This window comes from Seriola lalandi, unplaced genomic scaffold (assembly GCF_002814215.2).
Source record: "Seriola lalandi dorsalis isolate HSWRI2012SDOR001 ecotype SW California unplaced genomic scaffold, Sedor1 jcf7180002055008, whole genome shotgun sequence".
Classification (NCBI taxonomy): Eukaryota; Metazoa; Chordata; class Actinopteri; order Carangiformes; family Carangidae; genus Seriola; species Seriola lalandi.
The window spans coordinates 3,665,840-3,674,234 of NW_019525551.1; the positions used below are offsets into that span (position 1 = coordinate 3,665,840).

Genomic DNA, 8,395 nt, shown 5'->3' on the forward strand with positions numbered 1-8,395 from the left:
CCCTCCCCTCCCCTCCCTGAACACCCCGGCTAGCTCCCTATCTCTCTGCAATGCAGCCAGCAGTCTCCAACAAGCCTGGGGACTGTTTGACCGGAGCCCCCTCTCCTCCTCTCTCTCCGCCTGACTCAAAGCATCCTTTATGGGCTTATTTACCTACCCTCCCTCCCTCTCCTCTCCTGCTCCACGGCTGAGCTGCTGACATCCTGCAGGTTCCATGACCACGCTGGGCTGGCAGCCGGAGACAAATTGCAGTGTGCCTGAGAATCGATATACGGCTGCCAAAACCACTCAAACACATTTCATTCAAGTCAGGTAATAGAAAGCATTGGATTTAAAACAAACTCCCGTAAGGAAATAACACTGAAGTGACTCACAGACGCCTAACAGCTGCCCCTCGGGCTCCCTGACTGTGACACATGGTGAGATATAGTAATTACTGTAACTAACCTCTCATGGCTTCAGCTCACTCCCCCCCACCCCCACCCCCTCACAAAGGGTAAACTGACCATATTAAAGGCTTTGAGACAGACCACCAGAGTTAACTGCAGGAGGATTTTCTCAAACACTCACTGAAAGCTAACCATGGCTGAAACACGGGAAAACTGGTATCTTAAAGGAGTAAAACAGGAAGTGTTCGCCAGTGGGGAATGTTACATTTGAAAACTGCACTTACATTTGCACTGATTAATCCACGGATGTAGTGGCTTGTTTACATTGTCACTGGATTTTCTTGACACTGCATGCTTCCCGGTGGACACACACACACACACCGTGCCCCCAGTCGCACTGTAAAAGAAACCAAACACGTCTTGAATGACACCTGTGTATGTTTACCTGCATGCAGCCCAGAGAGGTGTAGTTCTACGTTTAGACCCTCTCTGATGGTAATTTCCAAATTCTCTGAAACTGTCAGCCTTAGTTTGTGACACTGACACTTTCTGTCCACTCCAGAGACCAAAAACAAAAGAATCGCCTCATGTGCTCGTGTGTTTCTCTTTTGAGGTCAATTTATTTCCAGTCAACGGGTCGACAACGGGAAACACGGACGTCACTGCTTTCTGTTAAAAGTCTGTAGTCTTCAACCCTAAACTGAATTATGAGGGTGTTTTTTTGTTTTCACAGGTTAGTAGTTCTCATGACATTTAAAATGAGCTTAATGTGTAAAATCTGGTTTGTTGACGACTTCCAGAGTTAAATCATTCAGCATCATTCTATACAAAGACTCCTCAGACTCTGTACCAACCTATATCATAACCTGATTTTTCTCATTTTGTCAATGTATGGAAACAAAACTCATTCACCTCCATCCTGTTGGGGTGGAGGCAGAAATCTGTGATGAATATCCTAACAACGACTTCACCTGCACGGTTCAATGTCACAAGAGTTATGTGAGAAATGTGGTTTTTTTTCCCGTTATGAACCAATAAAAGTCCTTTCAAATCTGCGCTGTTAAAATATATTTTGAGACTAAGGCTGAGGATGTGAATGTGCACAAAGCTTTTGGGTCCTGAGATTGCAGATGGTTGATGTTTGCTACATTACTCAAGTGGTTTGTTGCTGAAATCCAACAGTAACACAATTTATCTCACGTTTGATTTCATTCAAAACGTAGGAATGTAAAAGAATTTGTCTTTCTTCATCATAATTTACTGCAGAGTTCACTCTCGCTGTGGATGTCAGGACGCCCAGCTGTGTCAAAGCAGGGATGACCTTGGTCAAAATGCTGAGTTCATTAAAATCTCTGATCCACTGTATGTATTAGCATTTCATTTAGCGTTTTTTAACTCTTTATTGTTACTATTGTAGATGACAAAGCTGATGGTAAAACCCTGTATGACACAGAGAACGCTTCAATATCCTCTTAACAGACAATGTCAGAGGCACAGTCGCTCTCTTCACCTTCACTATAATGAGAGCTGTGCAGGCAGGAGTAGTGTCAAGTTGAGCTGCAGTCTTCTGCTGCCTCTTTTCACAGAAAATAATTGTATAAAAAAAACACATCTGTACTGTGCATCCAAAGTGAGCTCAGGTGTGTAGTAGTAGGTGGTGTTTTTGGCTACAAAACCCTTCATTTAATTGCTGTAACTTCAATGATTTTGGCCATTCGGTCGCAACAAGCTGAACACAACACTGACAAACTATCACCTTATTCAGGTGTATAACCACCTGCTTCCACGTGTTCACCTGCTAGTTGCTGCTCGGTGTTGGGGAGGTGGTGCGCAGTGGTTTAATGACAGCTGATGTAAGAGACACTGATGAGACTGAACTAAATGATAAAACTGAAACAATGAGATAAATGATGCTAAAAGGCTTCACAGATCACGATGGACCATCACTATGGTAATGTTGGAGAAGAGAGTTTGACAAAACGACAACGCGATTGGCTGGTAGGGATCGTGGCGAGATCGGCTTGGTTACGGAAAACACCTAAGTCAGCTGATTACAAGAATTGGGGTGAGGAAGGGAGAGAGCGAGAGAGAAGTGTGAATGTGAAACTCTTCCTGATTGAGCTTACACTGAGCTTCATTTAAGGAAGATCTGGAGAATCTGTGGCACTAAAAACACTAAACCAAAATCAGTGACTCTGTGTTTAAAGCCTCTCGTTCTGGTGTTTCTTCTCATTCAAAAAACTACAACCACAAAGCTGCAAAGTGTTTGTGTAAAACTGATTTAGTTCTCCATTTGTAGTATCTTCATATATCGTAACAACAGTACAGGTTCACCAGAGCATCACTGTCATTCGCTGTATCCAAAGTAACTGCACAAAGCCTCAATCTCAAATACAGTCCAGTCAATTTAAAAGCTTTTCCACCATAAACTGTAAGCATCCCCTGAAGGTATGCGCTTTAAGTGCTGCAGTCAACTCCCAGCTCTCTTTTACTTCACTCCAGTTCAGGCCTTTGTGATTTAGATTTTACTCACCTGAAAACAGGTTCAATCCAGTAACAAGAAACACACTTTCTGTGGAAATAAACTGCAACCACTTATGTTACAAATCTGTAAAGGACAGGTTCACAGTTGTCTGTAGCCGTCATTCTGTTCAAAGTGTGTTCTTAAGTTTCCCTGAAGCTCATATGAGGCTTCAGTTGTTTGAGAGTTATAGTCTTTTTAATATAAAATCCCCCCCCTTTTTTTTTTTATTACTGCCCCTCCACTGCAGCTCAATAAGAAACACTGTTTGGGGGAAACACAATGAAGGAACTTTATGACTTGAAAAATAATAAATCTATTCTTTAGAAATCAGCAGGCCGGAGCTTCACTGACACACAACACAACCTTCAGTGTAAACACAGGTGTGACTCGAGAGCCAACGCTGCTGCATGAGCAGAGGCCTAAATCTGCCACCGTGATGAAAGAGCCTGCATCTGGGCCCCGCCCGCCATGGTGATACCGTGACTCCCTGTGGGAGAAAATATCCATGGACTGCGAAGGCTGAAGCTCCATGTGTTTGCCCGCTGTACGTTCACACAGAGGCAGAGCCGGAGAAGGTCATGCTTCATACGCTGTTCGCCGATTGCCCAATGGATGAGACAAAGGAAGGAATGTCTGCCAGCCTTAAGCCTGACTCTGTTCAAACCTTTTGCTGGAAACCATTTGGCCTTGTTTACACAGAGCAGCCCAGCTATTGCCCACTTTCTGCTGCATGTTAGAGTTCATATATGCCAAAGATAAATCCACTGCTGCCACAGTGTTTTCAAAGACGTGAAAATGCAACTGCAGCTCTGAAAAAGGTTTGTGTAGAAAACCAAAATAGCTCAGGTGAACCTGTGAGATCTAAAGTAGAAACCTGCACTTACCCATACAGAAATGTAACATATATATATGAGTGATACAAGAGTGATGTCGCCATATATGTTAACTATAGGGGGATATATTATTATCACATATATGCATCCTCTCTATAAAAGTTTGTAACATACTGTATTTTAATATATATGACTTTTTATATGGTATAACATATTGCAAGCATATCTGTTAACAATATATATTTAATTTATATTAAAATAACAAACACAAAAATTCTCTACGCTTTTCTTACTGATTTCTTATTCATTTTAATGTCTATCTTCCTATTCTGGGAAAGTGGTCTCCACTTTTGGACCCTGCTGTACATAATATCAATGTATCAATATATTTTGACAGGCTTTGGGATGGATATATATTCATGTAACATATGTAAATACAAACATAAACATACATATTCATATGGGCTAGACATGTATGTCAATGCATGAAACTGTTCCTATTTCTAACAGGTTTTATGTATAATTTTAAATGTTTTTATTTTATAGGTAAATATATTTCACATAAGGAAATTCAACATCTGCACATTGTAGAGCCAATTTTGCTCTAAGGTGAGGAAAGCAGACAACAATGAGTCAAAGATTTATTACTGAACAATATGTCAAATTAAAATGAACAACCGGCAATCAACACAATCATCTGATCATCCAATTCACATCGCAACGGGACAGAGCCATCTCCCGAAAATAGGGACACCACTAGACCCTACGGTTACACATGACCTTCCACTCTTTTTTGGCATCTGTTTGTGACACTGAGTACGTAGCGCCTGAGTCTACCAAGAATTTTACCAGGTAATTTGAAACCGTAAGGGTTAGCTCTGGAAATTTCTCATAACCTTTACTATTAAAATACATAGTGAATTTTAACTGAGCGGGTGTAGGGTGGTTTACTTGCGGTTCTGAAGAATGGTGCCCTGTCTCCGGAGTCCGCCCCTCCAGAGCCCCCACTTCTCCTCAATGAGACCCTGGAAAAGGTCGGTCTCGGCCTCTCAGGACATTCCGCCTGCCAGTGCCCGCGACTCCCGCAGCAGCGACATGCGCTCTCCCTCCCGTCTTCTCCCTCTCCCTCTCCCCCTGCCTCTGATTCCCCTCGGTCGGTGTTGGAAAGGTTCTGGGCGGGTGGTTTACACGCATTGAACATGGCCAGTTGCACATATTCCAGTTTCTTCTGTCTGCTTTGTTTCTTTTGATCATCTTTTCTCTGAAGCTGTTCCTCCGCATGCTCTGCATGCTGCAGGATGGACGGAAGTGGACAGGTTTTCCAGGTGACACAAGACTTCCTCACCATCTGCACTATCTCTGGTCTCATTCGACTCAAAAAGTGTTCTTTCAAATGAACTTCATAGGGGGTCGGGCGGTTCAATACCCATGAAGTCAGGTCTGGTAAGGCCACTGTGACCATCAAAGGCTGACGTTAGACGTGCTAAGAACGAACTGCATGTCTCTTGCGGCCCTTGCGTCATGGAGGTGATAGCAGACAGATTCAGTCTCTGAAGGAATTTCTCTTGGACCATTTCAATGAGCTTCTTCACAGAGTCGATAAAGTCAGCATTTTCTTTCCCTTCAAAGTCTGGATTCATCAGACGGCAGGCCATTCTCGCTGGTGTAAACACACTTTGAACCTTGTTGTAATCATTACCTAGAGATTTGCTCATCAGGCGTCGTAATTCCAACATGGTGGGCCTGTATTCTTTGATAAACTGTACAAAGTCAGTCTCCCACTTAGTGAGATTATCTTCGTGGCTGCAGATGTATGACATGGCCTCTGCCACTTCTGCATCTGACCAGGGTCTGAACACCAGGATCGGACCCTTCACTCCAGACACCTCGACCATTGGCATAGTGATGGCAGGGGATATGGGGGTGACTGGAAGGGAAGATGTATCCTTTGCTTTGAGTCTCAGCTGGGCTCGGCGGCGGGTACTGACAGGCGATTACGCTGGTGCCGGTTGTAAATAGGGAGGAGGAATTGGTGGAGCGGAGTCCAGATCCAGGCACGTTGGGTTCCTCAGAGTCTCAGAAAGAGGAGGATAGAGAGTATTGTTAATATCAGGGATTTCCATAAGCTTTCCAGATTTTAGCGCATTGAACCTTTCAGTTCTCTGTCTTTCCCTTCTCTTCGCCTCATCTTTCCACATTCCAAAAGCCTTCCAATCAAGGCGGAGTGCTGGGCTGGACTCATAAACTCCAACTTTCGCAATTGTGTCTTTAACTGTTCCAATTGATTTTCACTAAAACTGCCTTTAGAGGGAAATCCTAGCTCAGACCACTTCTGGAACTGGGTTAAACTACCAGGATACCGTTCATTCATGAATTTACACAGTGATGGTAGGTTCTCCATGGCTGCACCTGTCTCGCCTTTACTCTGACCGCTGCCAATCTCTAGTTATCTGTCTTCTTTGTATAACCAAAGGTGTGCATCAATGAATCTAAGTCACCAGACGCATACAAACCCAGGAAATACTACAGCTATAACCATGGCACGTCTGCCAACAACTTTCTCTTAGTTGTGAGATGATTCCTAAACTACTTTTAGCTAAGTTAGATCACTGAATATCCTCACCGCACGTGGTTGTCCGTTGGATCAGATCGGCGATCCAGGCTCCGCGGGATGGAGGTCTCAGTGGATGGTCCAGTCTTTGGCTGTCCGTCCGGCGGAGTCCAGATCACGTGTCTGATCCCATCCTCGTCGCCAAGTTTGTAGAGGCAATTTTGCTCTAAGGTGAGGAAAGCAGACAACAATGAGTCTGTCGAGAATCAAGGATTTATTACTGAACAATATGTCAAATTAAAATGAACAACCAGCAATCAACACAATGATCATAAACAGAGGCAAAGATCAACACATTACTATTTGGCCAAATAGGTATCAAGAGTCTGGACACCCTTCAATCTCTAACTTAGCTCTTTTATACAGTGACTATCAAATACACATGTTTAAGCACACAGTTCAAATTTCATCCAGGGTACAAAGTATGTTTATCTTGCTTAATCATTAAGTGTATATTTATTTGCGGAGATTAGTTCATACGATTTGTTACTCAGAACATCCAGTCCGATTAAAAGAAAACATTACACAAAATGGGGGAAAACAGTTTTTCTCATTACACAGATATTTAATTTGTGTATGGGTTGACTCAAGGGGTTCAAGAAATTCTGCATTAACATTTAACTCTTGCAGTGACTTACATTTTACATATGTAAAGTTATTCTTAAACATGCACAACAGTAAGTTAAGAGAATTTGTCACATTTATCAATTCCTACAATGGACTCTAATATAATACTAATACATTTTAACTGTATTTCTGATTTGCTTGTTGCCTTATACGACCTGCATGTGTAATTTTGCTGCTTTGTGTAAAGCACTTTGTAACGTGGATCTAGAAAAGTGCTAGGTTAATTATAATTATAATTATAATAATTAATAAGGTTAATTATTAAATATTATTATAAAAATTCATGAATCATCATACGGCTTGGGACTGAAAAATTTTACTTATTTTTTAAAAGGCAGTATTTCGACATAACTTCTACAGTTCGGTCGCAGTTTGGAAAATTCTATCAATCCGGGAGCAGTTTGAGTCTTAATGCAGGACACTGTCCAGGGGAGCGTCCTCAGCTGGTCCTGACACACAGTGTAACTTGACCTACAGTGGAAGGTGGATCTCAGTAACTGTTATTACCTCTCGCCTGTCTCCTCTCAGTCATTAGAAAGACATTTTTTGTCATCCAGCTTCACATCAAACTACCTTCTCTTTGTTTCCGTCACATTGCAGCACTGCTCAGCTGAAGCGTTTTCTCATGTCCCCTCACACAAACACAGACACTGCTGAATATGTGTTTTTATTGTCTGATTTCTCACAGCAGGACGTCAACCTCCACAGTCTCTTGGATAACATTTCTGTAACGTGCCCATAAGGCAGGTTTTTTTTCTTACACTTGGCAAAGCTCCTCCAGAGTGACAGAGGACTTGGTACAACTGTGTCTCCAGGCTAAATAGCACTTGCAGTGACTAGCAAGGTGACTTTAAAATTTCAAATCTGTGGAGTGCTCCTTTAAGCCTGAAATACACCAAAATAAGATGTTTCTTTGGAACTGGAATTGAGCCACTTTTATATAGTTAAGACAACACTGTTGTCTTAAAGGTCCCATATAGTCTAAAGGTAGATGTCCATGTGCTGTGTGATTATAGATCAGGACTAGGTTCTATATTAATACTGTGAAAGTATCAAAGCCTCAGTCCACAGAGAAATGCACACAGCCTGTATTCAGAAACTGAGCCTTAAAACCAGCCGTCAGGACTTCTGGAACTTTGTGATGTCACTAAAAAAGCAGTCACCGCTCTCACCTGTAGCCCAAGCCCCGCCCACCTGGACCCACCATCCAACCTTGCAGGACTTGGATTTTCTTCTTATGGATCAACATGTCAAATAAAACACAGAAGAAGTGTCAAATATGGAGCTTTAACTGTTTTCTTGCTTGGCTGATATGTGATCAGTAATAAGCTGTTTGAATTGGGCAGTGCATCCTGGGTAAGACAGTTGCAGGAATTTCACAACAGTAATTCACATTCATTATATATGATGT

General features: G+C 42.3%; 1 protein-coding gene across 2 annotated transcripts in view; it reads right to left on the bottom strand.

Moving 5' to 3' along the window:
- has3 (hyaluronan synthase 3) overlaps window positions 1-6,765 on the bottom strand; it is a 21,202-nt gene extending 14,437 nt beyond the window's left edge. Inside the window, exons 1-2 of one of the 2 annotated variants that reach the window (XM_023397325.2) lie at window positions 6,658-6,765; window positions 6,370-6,523 (exon numbers count right to left, since the gene is read on the bottom strand). The gene's annotated coding sequence lies outside the window, so the exon portion shown is untranslated. The other variant, XM_087171518.1, reaches the window with a different exon arrangement.
- Between the last annotated feature and the right edge of the window lie 1,630 nt (window positions 6,766-8,395).